Source organism: Lissotriton vulgaris, chromosome 5 (genome assembly GCF_964263255.1).
Source record: "Lissotriton vulgaris chromosome 5, aLisVul1.2, whole genome shotgun sequence".
Classification (NCBI taxonomy): Eukaryota; Metazoa; Chordata; class Amphibia; order Caudata; family Salamandridae; genus Lissotriton; species Lissotriton vulgaris.
In genome coordinates this window covers 1,503,895,592-1,503,915,584 of record NC_141693.1, presented here as the reverse complement: position 1 = coordinate 1,503,915,584, position 19,993 = coordinate 1,503,895,592, and the positions used below count along the sequence as shown (strand labels likewise).

Genomic DNA, 19,993 nt, shown 5'->3' with positions numbered 1-19,993 from the left:
CTCAGTTCAGCCCCCTGCAAAGGAGAGAGAGTGTCACTGCTGGTGAGGTTCAGTTCCACACTCAGTGCCTTCTGGCTGCTCACTGTACTTCAGCCTCACGGCGCACAGACTCCTAATGTGTACCACGAACAAACAACGCGCTCACTGTCTACAGAGCGCTCATCTCACTGCACAGGACTCCAAACCCAGAGTACACGTGTGCACGTACACTGAACACTAGTACGCCTCACAGTGCAAAGCGCACCTCCCTCCCTCACCATGCAAGCCTCACTGTGCACAGACTCAAACTGTGAGCACTGGAATACAACACTCTCACTGTTTACAGGGTACCCATCCCATCTCACTTCACAGGACGCCGACCTGTAGTACACGTGTGCACACACACACACACACACACACACTGAGCACCATCACGCCTTAAAGTGCAGAAAGTGCACCTCGCTCACCATGGAAGCCTTCTGTGCACAGGCTCACACTGTGAACCATGAGCACCCGAATACAACATTATCGCTGCTTACAAGGTGCCCATCCCATCTCACTGCACAGGACGCCGTCCAGCAGTGTACGTTGCACCAAGTGCACAGACACTGTACTGGACAACAGCACGCCTCAGTTACAGTGCAGAGAGCACATCGACCCTCCCTCAGAAGCTTCACTCACTCTTCAGATCTCTGTTGACCCCCCCCCCCGTAGCCCGCGCTGCACCCCGATTGTTTACATCACACTCACTGCACATCCTCTCAACAGACTGTGCACGGCGCTCTGCAAGGACCAGGCTTCTCCCCCTTTAATGCCTGGGCAAACAAACAAGCTGAAACAAGGTGTGCTGGCAACTCCACCCGCTCTCCCGTTCATCCTCTGCACAGGGAGGTCAACATAGATAACGAGCTGCAAACAGTACTTGAGGGAGGGAGAGGAAAAGCAGAGAGAGTGGGGTGGGAGAGGAGGAGGGAGGGAAAGAGAAGACGCGTGTGACGGCCTGGAAAGCAGTTGCCTTGCTGAACTCTCCCTTGACACGCCTCCTCAGATAAAAGAACAACCATAAAACTGAGAGTTGCCGTAGACTTGGTGAGGAAATAGAAATTTTTAGGTAGTCAGTGTGACCCCCACTCGCACCCTATCCATGCTCCCGTGTCCCATGTAGGTCATGTAATTTCCTTCCCGTGTCCGCCATGATAATGCAAATGTATTTCCGTCTAATGTTAGTATGTCAGTTAGTGAGCCCTTCATGTATAAAGTACCAATTCCGCATTAGGGCCCACGTTTCCAATGCATTTACATGGTGCACTATTAAATAACGCGAAGCACAGGTTTTCCACGTTTTTCTGGCTCAGTCGAGCCAGGCCCTTAATTTAGGCTCCGAGTCTCTTCTGTCTCTGAAAGCTGCAGTTTAGGTATGCATCCCTGACCTCTACCTTACTTCCTGCCCAGCGAGCGGTGCCCGGCTCGGCCTGGCCTGCCTGCCAATATGGTATTTTGCTTACAGTTATCTGCTCTGCCTCCGCGAAAACACATTCCAGTCTAGTGAAATAGGTAAACATATTCCCGGCTGCAGAGCAAAGGGCCCTGCTTTCCTGTCTCCTTGCAAGTAATTTACCGAACCCGTTACCATGGTAGGCCCATGGCCCCCGCGCACTGTACCAAGACACGTATGCACGCACTAGCATTCAGTGATGTACGGCCTCTGCCCGAGAGACCTTTTACTTCAGACAACACATCCTCCAAACACAAGATACCAGATATGCTATAGGTGCAGGTCGTTCTGACATCCCAGACACCAAGACTCCTCTACTAGTGCTAAAGTCAAGCCCCCCAGCTCTCCCTAGTACAAGTCATGCTTAGTTGCGCACGCACCCATGCTAAAGGTTTCTGCTGACCCTGCAGAATCCCTCTATGCATCCACCCACCTATGACACTTCTCTGACGTTTCCGGCACACACCTCCGTGTACGCCCCTGTACACGCCCTCTTTTACGCCCATGTGTTCTTATCACTCTCTTTTTCACTTGTTACGCCTACTGTATTCATTACAATTATACCGTTTTACTATATATAATGTGTGATAATAAAATGTTGAATATCCCTTCCTGAACCTTAGTGGTGATGGAACTCGATGTCCAGTGTCTCGAGCCACTTAATTAAAGCCCGTATGACTCAGATATCACGGAATCTGCCTCTCATTTTATTGAGTTATCCTTATTGTCATTTAATGTATAGAAAAATAGTCCCGGTAATTTTATTTACCACATAATCTGGCGCCCGAACAGGGACCCCTCCCCTTCCCCACGCGCTGGCGATGTAACGCAGGCCCCTGACCCCTTCTACAGCCGTGACTGACTCCTGTGCACACCTGCGGGTTTTCCTGCTATCTCCCTCAGGCCCACGGAGGAGACGGAGACTGCGGTCCGGCATCCAGACGAGGCGGTGAGGAATGCGGAGAGTCCCGACCAGAGCCCAAGCCGAGAGAGCAAGGTCCGAGGTATCTGGAGGCCCACCTGTTCCGAAGCGCATGCGTAGTAGCAGCCAGACGCCGTAGCAGTCCAGTCCAGTCCAGTGTCGAGTTTCCAAGGCCTTCAGTTTTTGCTTCCCGGTGAGTACCGTTGTTGGGAACGCATCTAGACGGGTTCATTAATTTGTGCCCGGTCAAGACGGGTCTGGGTACACAGACCCGGTCCAGACGTGTTCACTTAGGTGGATACGGTATGACGTGTCTCTTTATGGGACCGGTATGTCTGTACTGTTTTAGCAGTGCATCCAGTGATCCAGTATTCTAGTTTCGAGATTTCCAGACTTTGTTTTTCTATGTACCAGGTAGTATCAGTCTGAAATGTTTTAATGTGTTTAATGTCGTGGTATGAATGATTGTTTGCTATTCATTACTGTGTTTATTGTGTTCACGCTCAAGTAAGTTCAAATATGCCGCTGTTTTCGAAATTACGTCAGATAGGAACCAGGAAAGGGATACTCGAAGAAGCAGTTCCCGTCCCGCCTAGGGACACTCCCGGACATTTTATGTACCATAAACATGGCTTAGATGCCATACTGTACTTAGACTTATGGGTTGACTATACCAAGGATCTGGAAGAGAAATATAGATGGCCTGTCTCAGGGACATGGGATGCGGATTGCATCATGAGAGTAGAAGAAGCATTGTGGAAAAAGAAAGCCAGACAATCCCAGAAAGATGCCATAGAATTGTGGCGTAAAGAAGCGCATAGAAGAACAGAGAAAGAAATTAGGAAAGCAGAGAAAAGTAGGGAATCATCAGAAAAAGCCCAAGAAAAAGAACTATTAGAAGAAGGTGAACGAGTTAGAGCAGAACAATTAGACCGACAAAGAAATGCCCTTATGAAAGGCATGTACCCCCTTCTCGCCGAGGGCCTACCTAAGGCCACCCCGGAAGTACCTAGTAATTTACCGCCACCCCTGGTTCCAACTAAACTCCGTCATAAACAGACCGCAGAAGATATTTTCCTTTCTTCTTACTTAGATGACACTGTCCCAGAATATGCAAATACAAATCCTCCTCCAATTATTCATCCCCCTGTTCAAGACACGATTCCCCCCACTGTCTCTCCTGCCACTGGTCCTGGCAATCCTTTTAATCCACCTGTAACCCAGGACCAACCTACATTACCTACACCTACTTTACCAGCTACATTACCACCAGCGACAGCACAGCCACTAATAGTTGACGATCACACTTCAGGAGGAGCAGTAGGAGGTCTCCCTGTCACCCCGCCTCAAGTAAAACGAACAACATTAAGAGAAGCAGCATTACAACGCACACCAAAAGTAACTACATACGCAGCCCTTAAACAGTACCTTACTGATTGCAGATATGATCCAGTACCAGGCGAAGACCAGATGATATTATATTCAATACGTATACGACGTGTTACAAATTATTTGACTATTTTACCAGAGATGAGGGAACATTTAGACAACATATATCATTTTATTAGAACGGGGGAGAGACCAGAAAGTATTCACGAGGCCATGGCACACAGGAAGGTGGAGACTCAAAATATGATCCTACAGTTTTTGATAAATTGTTTGATAAGGGAACAAGACCAGCCAGGTAAAGACAAAGAAGAGATGAAAGTCCTGATAAAATGGAGTGACAACATAGCTGATGGAAAACATAGTAAACAAGGTTGTATAGAATCCATGTACAGAAAGATTCGTAAAGAAATTCTAGACATACACGAAAGGGAGAAAGCAGCGAGAGAAGCCGAGAAAGCGGACGATGAAGTCTCAGAAGACGACGATATAGAAACTGCGGGTGCAGGTAGAATAGCGTACGTAGGTAGGGCGAGACCCTTTGACAAACCCATACGCCTAGAAAAAAAGAAACATTTTCTTTCTCCCGTACCAGAACAATGTTCTCTTGAACATCTATTCCAAGCCACTGATAAAGTATTGAAACAACGAATAGGTTACAGTGAACTTAGTACCATGCATGAACAGGAACTAGCCAGGTCAGCAGTCCAATGGGCTGGCAATACTAGCGTATATAAAGATGACATAGTAGCGCAAACATTTTTGAATGTTTCCCCAGACGAACAGCGACTAGCTGGTATGTACATGATTCAACATCTCATTACATTGTATGAAAGTCAGCATTCTGATCCAGGTCCCTTATATAATATATTGGAAGAGTTACTGCTAGGTAGATGGAGAGGCCTAGGTACCGATTTAATTAATGTCATTCTAGAACAGCGACACAAATACAGGACTTTCCTGACTCCACATTTCGTTCCTGTTCCACCCCCAGTAAGAAAAACATTTTACATAGACAGAATCCTTTACGAGAAGTTCATCCCGTCCGGACAGACGGGGGTGAGCTTAGATGAGTATTTGTATACACACCCTTGACCAAAATGGAATTATTGGAAATGAAAAAATAAGTGCTGTGTCATGATAAAGACCCAGCAGGGTTTCACCGTGAACTAAAAGATATGCTCCGCATGGGAGAGTATACGTATCCCGATATCATTAAAATGTTAAAGGTACTGTTGCCAGCCGGCATTTACGAAAAACTTTAAGAAAAAGAATGGGAAGTGGGTGAGAAAAAGATTGATTGGGCAGAATTGGAAAACGAAGAGAATACGCGAATCCCTGGTACTGGTCTTGGGGAAAAAGCTAAAGCATTACCAGAATTATTAGTACAGGTCCTGCCGAGGTTATTGACAACTAAAAAGGAAGACTGGGATGCTATCTCAGCCTGCAAACAGAAAGAAGACGAAGACACTAGTGACTTTTATTCCAGATTCGAGAAATGTTTCATTATTAATAGCGGCCTGAAAACAAGTAGTGAATCGTATCCACATCTTTTTGTGACCAAATTAGTAGAGAATTCCTTACCACAGGTTAAAAATAGAGTACTGAAAGTTGAGAGTACATGGCAGGCTAATACCCCTTCCCAAATGTTGCAAATGTTACAGTATCATCAAAACCGAATTAGAGAAGAACACGAACAGAGACGTATGAAAGACACGAAAATGAAAGTACTAGTTGCCCAGTCTGTCCCAGCTGATGGTCAGAAGAGGGGTACAACACCGACCAGTCATCCTGCAGTTCCTGTTAAAGGGAATTGCAATTATTGTAAACAGCCAGGTCACTATATAAACGAATGTGCCGTTCTAAGACACAATATCGCTAGCGGCAAGACAAAAGAAAGACCGCGTCCACCCAGACAAGAACATGTTCCACAAAGTATTCCGCAGAACACGCAACCTCCTCAGAATACACAACAGACAGTAGCTGTACCCCAACCCATCGCTGCCACGCAACATGTTACACAGCAAATGTACCAGTATGCTCAGTCAGATTACCCCGATTATCAACAGTATTCATGAAACAGCCTGGAGAGGGTGGTTGGCTTGCCCCTTATCGAGGTTCCTGTAGATCAAGAGGGTCCCTATGTACATAGTCAGGTATTAGGGAAAGACAGAAAATTTTTGATTGACACAGGGGCGAGCAGAACTACCATCAGTCATGACGAGGTTCCAGGGGCACCCCTCTCAGGCTCACAGAATGTTTCCCTGGGATTTTCAGGAAAGCCTATTGTTAACGAAGTGTCAAAGCCAGTTTCCCTAGAGGTTGGTCCATTATCCCGTACTACTGACTTGTTACTTACGAAATCATGTCCAGAAAACTTGCTTGGTATAAAAACATTGAAAGCGCTGGGAGCAGTGATTTGTTGTTCTCCGGAAGGAGTGAGATTGTTTTTACGTGATTTTAAAGGACATTATGTGTTGAGAGATTTTGATCCAAGATTGCAGAATGTACCACAGCATTTATGGGCACAAGGTACGACTGATGTAGGTTGTATGCATATTACACCATATCGTGTTACTCTCAAACAAGGGAGCTCTGCCCCTCTTTCCTTATCCGTTTACACATAATGGTTCGTGCGGAGCCTGGTTTACTTTAATGTCCTCCTTAGACAGTAAGTCTACAGTTTCCCAAGGCAATTGGATATGGGGAAACCTGAATACAGTTATGAATCAAGCATGTTTCCCTGACAAGGACGGTCTTCCCCAAAGGACAGGGACTGATCTAGAAAATTAAGTGTATGGACTAGGTAATTTTACCCTTAGCCTTATGATTCTGAACGTTCAGTCCGAGACTAATTCGGACTTGCCGTTTATAACCGTTTTACCAGTGAAAGGTGAATTATGCGTCAGAAAGAATGGTTCAGTACATCTAGGACACAGTGATTGTAATACTGTGGTCGAATTCAGCGATAAAGGAAAGTCTACTTTCAAAGCTTCCCGCCATTCTTATTTTATATGTGGTCAGACAGCTTATGTACGTCTGCCATTAGATTGGGATGGAACGTGTTATATTGCGTTCCTACTGCCACCTGTTTTTCTAGCCCCATCCGATTTTCATCGAAATTCACATCTTGTGCATGTAAGACATAAGAGAGACCTTCCTCCTGTTATCGATTATTCTGAGTCAGCATGGGACCAGTATAAGGATTATATTAAAGGATACTTCTGGTTCATAGGTCCCGTCCAAAACAGCAAGATAATACGCAGGTTAACACGAACTCTTGAAGCAGTAGTGAATGAGACTACTTCTGCCTTAGGTAACCTGACCGAAGAGCAGTCTGCTATGAGACTTGTTGTTCTTCAAAACCGCCTTGTACTTGACGTCATCCTGGCCGATAGGGGCGGCGCTTGTAGAGTGATCTGATCTAGTTGTTGTGTGTTTATTCCTAATAACGCACCATCAGTATATAAAGCAATAACAAGGCTTCATAACATAGCTCACCAGATGCACCAGAATCCAGGCACCTGGACTTGGTCTGGTTGGCTCTGGAATGTGATATCCGCCTGGGGATGGAAAGTACTGTCATTCCTAGGATTAATACTGCTTATAGTATTCAGTTGTTGTCTCTGTCTGCAATGTGGGCCAGCGATTTGCGGCTTGTGCGCCACGTCTTTTATTCCCCATCCACGTTCACGTTCCCATTCCCGAATGAAAAAAGATGAGCAAATGATGTTATACGAACAAATAGATGGTCTCATGAAAATAGATATATCCTAAAGGGCGCAGTAGGGGCCAAGGAGGGAATGAGGTAATAGAAATTTTTAGGTAGTCAGTGTGACCCCCCACTCGCACCCTATCCATGCTCCCGTGTCCCATGTATGTCATGTAATTTCCTTCCCTTGTCCGCCATGATAATGCAAATGTATTTCCGTCTAATGTTAGTATGTCAGTTAGTGAGCCCTTCATGTATAAAGTACCAATTCCGCATTAGGGCCCACGTTTCCAATGCATTTACATGGTGCACTATTAAATAACGCGAAGCACACGTTTTCCACGTTTTTCTGGCTCAGTCGAGCCAGGCCCTTAATTTAGGCTCCGAGTCTCTTCTGTCTCTGAAAGCTGCAGTTTAGGTATGCATCCCCGACCTCTACCTTACTTCCTGCCCAGCGAGCGGTGCCCGGCTCGGCCTGGCCTGCCTGCCAATATGGTATTTTGCTTACAGTTATCTGCTCGGCCTCCGCGAAAACACATTCCAGTCTAGTGAAATAGGTAAACATATTCCCGGCTGCAGAGCAAAGGGCCCTGCTTTCCTGTCTCCTTGCAAGTAATTTACCGAACCCGTTACCATGGTAGGCCCATGGCCCCCGCGCACTGTACCAAGACACGTATGCACGCACTAGCATTCAGTGATGTACGGCCTCTGCCCGAGAGACCTTTTACTTCAGACAACACATCCTCCAAACACAAGATACCAGATATGCTATAGGTGCAGGTCGTTCTGACATCCCAGACACCAAGACTCCTCTACTAGTGCTAAAGTCAAGCCCCCCAGCTCTCCCTAGTACACGTCATGCTTAGTTGCGCACGCACCCATGCTAAAGGTTTCTGCTGACCCTGCAGAATCCCTCTATGCATCCACCCACCTATGACACTTCTCTGACGTTTCCGGCACACACCTCCGTGTACGCCCCTGTACACGCCCTCTTTTACGCCCATGTGTTCTTATCACTCTCTTTTTCCACTTGTTACGCCTACTGTATTCATTACAATTATACCGTTTTACTATATATAATGTGTGATGTTATTAAAATGTTGAATATCCCTTCCTGAACCTTAGTGGTGATGGAACTCTATGTCCAGTGTCTCGAGCCACTTAATTAAAGCCCGTATGACTCAGATATCATGGACTCTGCCTCTCATTTTATTGAGCTATCCTTATTGTCATTTAATGTATAGAAAAATAGTCCCGGTAATTTTATTTACCACATTGGTGTCCCAAGGGCGTGTACAAAAACGCCACAGGACGGTAACGAAAAAACCTGCAGAGCAATCAGAAGGGTTTCAAATAAATCTTGACATTGCCTGATAGAAAGCACGGGCAGGATTACAAGTTCTTCTCCTAAAATACTTTTACCCCAATATGTCTCGCTAAGCGAGACCTAAAAACCATAGCTCAAGAGAAACCACAGACCGACCCAGATGCTTCTGGAGACACTCAGTAACAGTGCAGGAGGTTGGAAGAGCTACCCTAAAGCGTAACTTCGACTTTCAACTAAATTACCTTAATCAGAGTAGAGAACAATAAGCAACAAGCAGATTCTTCATAGTCACAATGATGGAAGTTCACAACCAGACACAAAACCGAGAAGCCAAAAATATTAAATCCACAAAGAGTGAAGCATAAGTAAGCAGCTGGTTTAGAAAAATGACACAATAAAATATGTATAACATAAGTATATATAACTAGGTTATGGCTGAAGGTTCTCATGGTCAAACATGATTTATAACTATTGACTGAGCAAGAAAAATACAATGTATGAGTGCGTTAAAAGTTATCTGAAAATATTTCCTACCTATTGATCGGATGGCCTTTGTGATCATGACCGTAGGTATGAAGAATGAGATGGAAATGGTATTGAAAAGTCTCTTACACTATTTTTAGTACCCAAATACCCAAATGCCCTTCATCTCTACTCATGTGAAGTGGGGAATCACTAATTCACAATACAAGCATTTGCAATGCAATAGGTCTCGCATTTACCGAGTTTGAGCTATTGGCATTGCATGTGAAAATGCCTTTTATTTATGCCTTATTTTTTAAAACATAAGTAAAAGGCATTGTCATTCACAATGCCAATAGCTCAAACTCGTGTAAATGCGAGACCTATTGCATTGCAAATGCTTGTTTACAATATGTTGTGCTTATGTAGAAAGTCTACACCCCCTTTCACAATGTTCAAATTGTATTGCCTTGTAACTGGAATTGACAGACATTACATATTTGTACTCGTCTCTCCAACCTACCTCACGATTCCCTCGCTTCACTTATACTGTCAATTTGGTAGGCGCTATTGAAAGACAACTGGTTAAACTTGAGGTACTCCCGCGCTCGATGCGGTCTGCATAGAAGCGACTCTTCCCCTGAGGCCACACAGAGGGCTCCGAGGGGAGGTGGCACGGGGATACACCGTCGTGCTCGGTGCGCGGGAAAGGTGCCAGGGGAAGGATGCCCATACATGGCGCTCACGCCGCCCCCGTGGAAGTCCTGCATCAGCGTCGCCCGCCCTTCTATTCAGCGCCGAGCCGAGCGCACCCACCGCCGGCCCCGCTGCCCCCTCAGCAGCGCGGCGGACAAAGGACGCAGCACTTAACGCCTCGGAAGAGGGCAGCGTTCAAGCCGGAGGCGGCCGCGCTCCGGTTCTGCCAAACACAGCCGTTCAACCAGTCTCTGCAGCCAGGCCCGGCGCCTCCAAAGGGGGGCCCTGGCGCCGCCGCCCCCCCCGCCATGGAACAACAATCCAACGTGCAGAGAGACACACGCCTGAGTAGAGGTGTGCTACAGACAACTACGTGGGAGCTTTTCTTGCGCTTTCAGCCATTGCAACTACTTCGTAGCGCTGTAAACATATAACGTTTGCTACCATCAGCCTACACAATGATACTATTCATCTGCCTCGGAAGGTTGACAATCTGAGCGCAACACGTATTGTGAACGTGCAGTGAGATCTCAGCAGTCACCGCTTTGCTTGCGGATGCATGGGTGGCACCTGTTCACGCCTACAGGATAAAAATAACCCTGACACGCCTGATCGAGCCCTCGTCTCGTCTGTGTGCGTGAACCCCCCTCTGCTTCCGGGCAACAACCGAGGCAGCTTGTGTGATGCCGTGGGTGCTGGAACAGTCTTCACACTGCCATCTAGGATACATCACAGGGATTGTGAAAAATCCTTCCTTCACACAGAACACAAATGTAGCAAATCTACTGTGCGGGAGAGTAGTTGGGTGTGGTATGTGTCAATGGGGCATTTTAGTGCACCCTCTCGCACGTATATCACGAAACCATGGTGTAAAGGCACGCCCCTTTACAGACAGTAGCTTTGCATTGACATAGTCACTATATTTTAACAAATGCACAATTACCATATTTTCCCCATGAAACGGGTATGCTGACACGACAAAAAGTGAACAAGTTCATGTTGTAGGGTGCCGCAGCGCTGCCCGCGGCGACCCGGAAGCTCTTAGCCGGCCGGCCAATCCGGTCGCGGCTGACCGGAAGTCCCGCCTCCCGAGGTCCACGAGCTGACGGCGCATGGAGCGCCCTGCCGGTCCGAATCAGGCCGGGTCCCCAGGAGGGGGCCGGGGAGAAGGAGGAGTGTGGCGCCTGTTGTGGGGCTCCTCGGACCTGAGGGAGCCCCGATTGTGAAGAGGAGACGAGACGCGCCGCGCCGTGAGGTGCGGAGCGCGAGAGGAGCCCGCCGGAAGAGCGCAGTCGGTGAGTGGGGCCCAGGGCTGAAGTGAAGTGCGTGCGTGCCTGTGTGTATGCCTGGGAGGGGTGGGGGAGGGGCGGGGGGATCAGTGTGTGCGCGCGTGTGTGCGCGAGGGAATGTGTGTGCGCATGCGTGACTGTGTGATTGAGAGAGAATGCGAGGTAGGGGATAGTGTGCCTGTATGTGTGTCGTATGCCTGCGTGTGCATGCGCGCGCCTGTGTGTGTGTGTGTGTGTGCGTGCATGCAGAGGGGTGGGGGCTGCCTGTGTGTGTGAGCAAGGGATTTGCTTCGCGCATGCGCAGCTACCAGACGCTCGCTCCCGAGGTGAAATCTGACCTCGTCAAAGCGCGCGTCTGGTAGCTGTCCACATTCCTAAATACGGGCCACAAAAAGGTCTGAAGCAGACACTCTCAATGCTCACGCATTGAGAGTAGGTCTGCTCGACCTAATAAACTGAATGCATATTGTGACAGAACCATGATAGAAGACATATAGAGTTTCTGAGGCGCAGGTCCAGGTGCTGCTTCATCTGTAGTAAAGCCAGAACCACAATCATATCTGACGAACCACTATGCTGTGCATCATATAACTTCCTCCCTCACATTAGTGCTCCCTATACATGTATCAAATGTTAATCTCCCAAACCTCTGGAATATAGAACGGCCTTGGCTATGGGATAGTGAACACATTTTGCACCCAGACGTTTGGTAGACTCCTTTCCCTGAGAAACTGGCAAAAAGGCCAGTGCCACTCCCTAGAAATTCATCTGCCACCCACATCCAGTAGCCATATAACGTTGTTGAGGAGGTAAACGGCACCAGTTACAATGGGTGGGAGTACACTTAGGGTGCACCTGCAGTCCACAAAATGGTGTCCTCTGCTAATGACGCATGCAAAAAAACGGAGCACAGAAAGTGGATTCACATGATTAGAGTCCCTGCTGTGTATTTACGGTGCTAGTGCGAGGATATGGAAGACAGAATGACAAGACCCCTACATAGGGGTAAAACACAGGGTCAGCAATGAAGTCAAACGTAAGAGCAGGATGGCCCAGTTGCCCACATATGAAAAGATCTTTCTACCTCCATACATCACTGAAGTTTCTGACGTCTCTGCCTCACCCCTTCTTTGGCCAATGAAATTTAAGCTTATATTATTTACTTTGCTATAAAAGTCTTTCTTAGCTTTACTGTTTAGAAGGAAAAGATTCTCTTCTAAGCTTGTATTTTTTGCCTTTTAACGCTTACTATGTATATTTGTCATTCTGGGTGGAGTAACTTTAGCAACTCTGTTTGCTCCCCTCGTCCCGTCACAAGGTGAGCAAGCGATTTCCCTGCCATTGTAGCACCTTCTTAGCAAAGTCCTGACTAGTTTACGTTTATCACTGTACTGTGCAGGGGACATGCTTCTTATTGCACACAGCCAGCTGAAATGTCTTGCTTTTCTGTTCTCTAGTGTGGTTCTCCTGGGGTTACAGATCCCTAGGTAAGAGACCGAGACTAGCTCACTAAGTGCTGCTAAGATACAAAAGCAAGAGTCTCTGGGTGCTTATATTAGACAGCAGAAATCAAGTACGTGTTGCAAATTGCTCCCGATAAAAATGTAGCTGTACCAGGGGAAAGCAGGGCATCAGCTTGTTGTTATTAAGAGTACTACAGAGTGAGAGAAAGATGACAGTAAAGGACAAAGTGGGACCACAAGTTATAGAAATGTCCACACTTGGAAATTTTAAAACATAAATACTCATGTAGTGATAGAGGAAATATTGGTCTCCATAAATATAGTGGGTGCAAGGAATGTGTTTGTGGTAACCTTTAGACTACATGATAAACAGCTGTACCATTCTATCAATTTGTATATAGGCTATCAGGAATTTGTATCTGTGGGTGTTATGATAGTGAGTTTGTTTAGCGCAAACTGCTGCCCAGAAGGTGTCCTGGGGATAAAAAGAGCCAAATCAGACAGTAATCAACATTAGTAGCGGACAGAAGCCAATCTAAAAGGAGTTTTTAAAGATGTTCTGTAAGAAACTAAAAGCACTGCCTTCCTACACATAAAACTCGTCCTACTTTAGATGCCATTTATAGAAACTTCAATTTAATAACAAATACTGCCCATTTAAAGTTACGTGGTCAGATCACAGAGCTAGCTCTTAATTTTGCATTGAACAAATACGGAAACAATAATGCTAATGCTTATTTATTAGAACTGCAAAAAGAACAATTGACGGACAGAATGCAGAACAATGTCTTACATTCACCCCAGTACAAAGATCTGGGCCTAAATCCATAGTTTTTTGTTGCCCATGCCATTCCAGTTTGAACACAGCCATATGCAAATCAGTCTTGCCCTGTGCCCAATGAATACTGTCCAGCCGAACGACCAGGCCAGGCCAGGTCCTCCCTGGACTGGAAACAAGCATCCTAGGACCGGTTTCGGGGTGTCACCTCATATCAGCCAGGATAGCTGGACTCCATTGGCATGGAGAGCTAGGGACCCACATTTGGGCATAACTGTCCCACGCAGGGTGACAAATGCAAAAATAACAATTGATGGACAGAATGCAGAACAATGTCTTCCATTCACATCCAAGCACTGCCAGCCCTCAAGCCTGGATGTAGATAATGCTTTATATGGGAATGGTTCAACATCGATCAAATTCAAGTTTAGTTGATATGACCTATGAGATATCTTACGACAGCAGAGATTAAGGACAAGATTGAACCAAGAATAAAACTTTGGTGGTGATGAAGTAGATCTTTTTACCGGATATCAGCCAAGCTCTGGAATTCTTTTCCAAGGAACATCAAGGTTGTAGAAAATCACACACATTTCAAGAAGCTTAATAAAACTTGGCTTTTCCTACAGTGAGGATATTGGTCTTGCATGATTTTCCCTGTTTAAGCTAGGTGGCCTCATGATGTCTCTGAGTGAAGTGCGCTTACAAAACTGTTTTCGTTTCCTTTTATTTCCACACCGAACCTTTTTACAAATAGGTTGCTTCAAATTGTTATGCAATGATGAGCGAACAGGGCGAGTTGGTAGGTACTTATGAAACGTCTCCTGCAGATAGGTAGAGCCGACGTGTGTAATGCATGGTGGGCAAGGTAAAGTGCAAAGCAAACACAAAGAGATGATGGACAGAGTGCAGAAACTTTTCAGACACTCACCCCCAGGTAAAGACTCATGAAATATATCCTTCTCTCTACTGTAAGCCAAAGGAGAGTCCGCCTATAAGCGGTAATATGTGTTCTCTTCCCAAGCCGTCCATTGTATAGACAGGTGAGTCTTGAAGCAGCTGTATCTTGGCAACCAAATGTTTGGGAACATTGAACTATAAACGAATAAAATATTCAATCCTATAAACAATAAGAGCTTGAGAATCGAGCTTCCTAAACTCCTGTGGCAAGAGAGTCTTTTTCAGTATTTTGAGCTGGAGGAAATATGTAGAAATATTCTTTTTCATCTGATTAGACAAAAAAAACTATTGGAATTGAGGGAAAAAACTAAGGCTTTTAACGACGTTTGTAGGAGGCAGAAGTAGCATTAGATCGGATGGCCAACAGCTGGCAGGAAAGATCATTTTGATTTGTCAAAAGAAAAGATCTCACCTGTGTTTAGTTTTAAGGCACTGCAATTATTCCACTAGCTACAGCTGGCAGACATTGTATAACAGAGATCTAATTAAGTTCCCTGGGTCCATTCAAACAAATGATGGAGCTGAGCAACATCAACATACATCAAGAAGAAGTGAGTACCAGATAAATTTGTCCTGAAGATAGCCTGGGCCGATGTTATGCAGTGTCTTAAAAGCTATACAGAGAACCTTAATTCTATTCTCTTAGCCACTGAGAGACAATGTAGCATCATCAAGGCATGATATTTTGATATTCCCAGTAGGAGCCGGGCTGTAGCATCTGAAGTCCTTCCCACTTTGGACTCCACTTCCTTAGCGGAACTTGCCATCCGTGTCAAATCCGGTTCCCCAAATGACTGCTGTCCACCATCCGTTTTGCGGAATGTATGTCTTAACCTACCTGACGACATTCTAAATCTACTTATCAGATCCCTTTGCCGCCACATCTTTCCTACCTCTTTCAAGGAGGCCATCTTACTACCCCTCCTAAAAAAACCTGGCGCCGACCCTGCAGAGCTGTCGAACTATCGTCCTATTTCCCTCCTTCCCTACTTTTCCAAAATCTTGGAGGCCCATGTTACGCGGTGCCTGTCAAATTTCATTGAATCCTCTTGCCATCTGGAGCCTAATCAGGCGGGCTTCCGACCTGCCGATTCTACAGAGGCTGTCATCCTGGCAGTCCTTGATACACTCAGAAGCAACGCGGACGTCATCAGGCCTTGGTCCTGTTGGATCTGTTGGCCGCGTTCGACACGGTGGATCACAACATCCTTCTCCACCGTGTCGGGCAGGCGGGCATCCAAGGTATAGCCTATGAGTGGACCAAGTCCTTCCTTACTGGAAGAACACAGGCAGTCCGCATGGGCCCCTACACTGCCAACAAGACCGCCACTTCCTGTGGTGTCCCCCAGGGTTCTTCCCTCTCCCCGCTCCTCTTCAACTTGTACCTTCGGCCACTGATCCAATCCCTTCTGAAATGGGATATCATAGTTTTTAACTACGCAGACGACTTGCAACTCATCTTCCCCCTTAACTTCCCTCATGCCATCAAAACATTTCACGAGGTCATGATTCACATCCAGCTCTGGATGAACCAGAATCAATTAAAACTAAACCCGGGCAAGACTGAGCTCCTCCTCCTGGGGCTCAGCCATACCCTTTGGGGCCCACAGTACTGGCCTCCAGAGCTCGGCTCTCCCCCTACCCCAGCTAAAGCTGTAAAAATCCTGGGCATAATCATTGACGCCGAACTTTCCTTCAAAACCCAAGTTGGAGCTGTAGTATCCTCCTGCATGTACCAACTCCGGAGGATACGCAAAGTCCGTCATCTTCTCCCCCCAAAGCACTCACTCAAACTGTTATTTCACTTGTGCTTTCCAGACTGGATTTTTCCAACTCAATTTATCACGGTCTCCCTCTATTCCTGATACACCGCCTCCAAGGTCATCCAGAATCAGGCGGCTCACCTGATTCACGGATCCCCCGGATGGTTATCAGCCAAGCCTCTGCTCCGCAACCTCCATTGGCTCCCGGTAGACCAGAGGTCCACTTTCAAGGTGGCCTGTCCCACCTTCAAAGCTCTTCACTGCCCCAGTCCCGGGTTCCTCAAATCCCTAATCCATTCTCACCGTCCGACACGCAACCTCCGATCAGCCCACCGCAATCTGCTAGTCACCCCCAAAAGCAAAACTAAAAAGTTCGGCGGTCGTAGTTTTTCCTATCTGGCTCCTGCACTCTGGAACCCCCTCCCGCTTCCAATCAAATCCTCTACATCTCTTGTTAAATTCAGGAAACTGTTAAAAACGCACCTTTTCCTCTCCCTCAGTTAGGCTTCCCGCATCCCGTACTCCCTCCTCACTCACTTTGTCTCTAGCGCCAGGAAGCTTCGGCGACAGTGCGCTTTACAAATGGCACCTAAGATGAGATAAGATAAGTCTTTTCTGGATCGCCATAATTAGGACACGGCCATAGTCCAATTTGGCTAGCGCAGGAGTGGTAACCACTGGTTTTTGGAGGTCTGAGGGAATGAATGGACACATTTTCCTAATAATTCTTAAGATAAAAAATACTGATGAAAACAGGGTATTAACCTGATCTTCATAATTGAATTTATTGTCCAAGACAGTTCCCACAGTCTACACTTTCCGCCCTGGTGAAGGAAGTGCCCCCATTACCCGAGGCCTCTAACTTGGGACCAAAATGAGTTGTCTTTTTCTAACAGAAGTACTTCAGTTTTCCCAGAATTAAGCTTTAAACAGTTTAGCCTCATCCAGCTACCTATCTGAGACACACAGGAGCTAAACCTTGAAGCAGTGTATTTTGGATTACTAGATACTGATGCCACTATTTGGGTATCATCGGCATATGACACCACCGAGAATCCAAATGATTTGAGGTCTTCCCAGTGGGCTGATGTAAAGAATGAAGAGTAGGCTCACTAAGGAGCCCTGTGGCAGCCCACATGGAAGACAAAACTGGTCAGACATGAATCCCCCGCAAGGCAACCTGTTGAACTCTTTCTGTTAGGAAGGCTGTTGTGCCGATTTTTGCGGAGAGACGTGGCTCCTCCCCTCTTACTTGCATTTCTGGGGGGTGGAATTGACATATAAGCGGCAGGCAGGCGGGCTTGCGTAGCAGTTAGCTGCAGTGCTGCTTTTAATCTGATACTGCTTTTAACTTGTTTATACCGTTTTAAACTCTTTTGCTTTCTGCTCATTTTAAAATTGCCATTTGCACATACCTTTGACTGTGGTTGTTATTAACTTTGTTTCGCCAGTCCCCAGTCCGCCACGGCTGTTGTGCCGATCGTTGCGGAGGGACATGGCTCCTCCCCTCTCATTGGCATTTACGGGGGTGGAATTGACATTAAAGTGCCATGCAGAAACGTACGAGCAATGACGCGCGCCATTGAAGAGATGACCAGGGAAAGGTGGCAGTAGGAGCATGGCTGCTGCCTCGCCCCAGCCATCTATAGTACATAGAAGAACAGTGACACAGGCCCTCGTCAGCAGCAGACTGGACTACGGCAACGCACTCTACGCAGGAATCCCAACCAAACACCTACGACCAACACAACGCATCCAAACCGCCTCTGCTCGACTGATCGTCAACGTCCCCGCCGCAGCCACATATCCCCCCACCGGAGAGACCTACACTGGCTTCCCGTTGACAAGAGGATCACCTTCAAGCTCCTCACCCACGCACACAAAGCACTCCACAATGCCGGACCAGCCTACCTGAACAGCAGACTTAGCTTCCACACCCCCACCCGCCAGCCTCGCCCTCACATCTGTCACACGCATCCAACGAACGACCTCCGGTGGCAGATCCTTCTCCTACCTCACCGCCAAGACCTGGAACACCCTCCCTACCCACATACGGCAGACCCAAGACCTTCTCGCTTTCAGAACACTCCGCAAGACCTGGCTCTTCGAGCAGTAGCAGCTCACCTCCCATCCCCCCAATCCCCCCCCCCCCCCCCCCCCTCAGCGCCTTGGGACCCTTAAGGGCAAGTAGCGCGCTTTAGAAATACGCTGATTGATTCATTGATTAATGTTTATCTGGCCCCTTTAGCTCGAATCATTGAACTACTAGGAGTGAAGGTCTCATATGCTAATGACACAGCTTGTGTTCTCCATCAGGGAACACTCAGAGGCTGCATTTATAAACTTTAAGCAATGTCTGCTGAAAGTGGCGACCTGGAAGACTGAAAGCTGCATGAAGTTCAATGCAGATAAAACAGAGGTCTCCTCCCAAGCCTGACCTTTGGTGGCCTTCAGAGCTAAATCCTCCACCTTCTCAGGCTACATTGGCTAGGAACCTTGGGTTTAGGTTTGATTCCAATCTAATTGGTAAATCTCAAATATGCCAGGTCTCTTCCACATGTTTTTGGAAGTTGAAAGCCCTGAGAAGAGTTTTACATCTTCTGCCGATGGAATGTAGAAAGTCAGTGGTCCATGCATTAGTCATTTCACAGCTGGACCATGCAAATAGACAGTACTTGGGTATGCCAGATTATCTAATCAGGAAACTGCAGACTATACAAAATGCTGCAGCAAGGCTAATTAGGAACGTGCCCTTCCGCCACCATATATCACCAGCTTAAGGCATTGACTGTGGCATACAGAGCAATCAGAGGCTCTGGTCCACAATACCTTAAGCAAAGACTTCGGAAATACCTTCAAATGAGGGTCCTACGGTGAAACCACCAGGAGCTACTGGCGATTCCGCGTTTTAGGAAAGCTAGGACTGGTGGACGAGCTTTATCTGTAAGAACAGCTTTGCTATTGAATTCTATTCCAGAACATCTTCGGAAGGCCAAGCTGGAACGCCTGTTTAGGAAAGCATTGAAAACATGGTTGTTTGACCTGTCCTAAGCCCACCTAATCACCTGGTTAGGCCGCTGCTGCTGCTGGTAGCGCCGGGACACCTCCGTCGGAGGTAGCCGTGCGCTTTATAAACTGCATTCATAATAATAATCAAGCTGAGGACAAGCCAACCTATTCCCAAGCTCAGCTAGCAGGTCAATCAGGATGGTATGATTGACCGTATCAAAAGGCCACCGAGAGGTCTATTAGAATCAGTGCAGGCTTGCCACCTCCATCTAAAATGGACCTCAGGGTGGCCAAGATGGCTGCGAGATAGGACAGTGTTTCACTGCTCCTGCCCGCCGTTGCCCAAATTACAGCACCTCCCGGGGTTTGGACCTGGCCCGAGGGCAGAATAGGCTCGGGCTTGATCTACAGAAGCACTGGGCTGATTTTAGAGACCCAAGGTTCGGGGTCCCTGCATGCTGAGACCGTGGACCGCGGCCAGGGACAAACGGCGGTGTGGGCCGCGGCGGAGGAGAGAGTGGAAACGGCCTGCACACGGACTGATTCAATGAAGGAGGTGAAGCTGCGCAATCGTGTGCCACCCGGTGCAAGCAGCACTAGCGAGGCCGGAGGCGGCACCACAGAGAGGACCGGAGAGGCCGCACCAGCCCATGCGGACCCCAGAGGCACAGATGGCGCAGCAACCCCTCCTGGCTCACACTTGTCCGGTGGCCTGTGTGAGGCGAACGGGTTAAGGTCGGGCCTGGTGGAGC

The 19,993-nt window shown here is 47.3% G+C and overlaps 1 protein-coding gene across 3 annotated transcripts in view; it reads right to left on the bottom strand.

The window, feature by feature from the left end:
• Positions 1 to 19,993, bottom strand: part of LOC147712865 (uncharacterized) — a 244,564-nt gene that overhangs the window by 112,139 nt on the left and 112,432 nt on the right. The gene's annotated exons all lie outside the window — the stretch shown is intronic.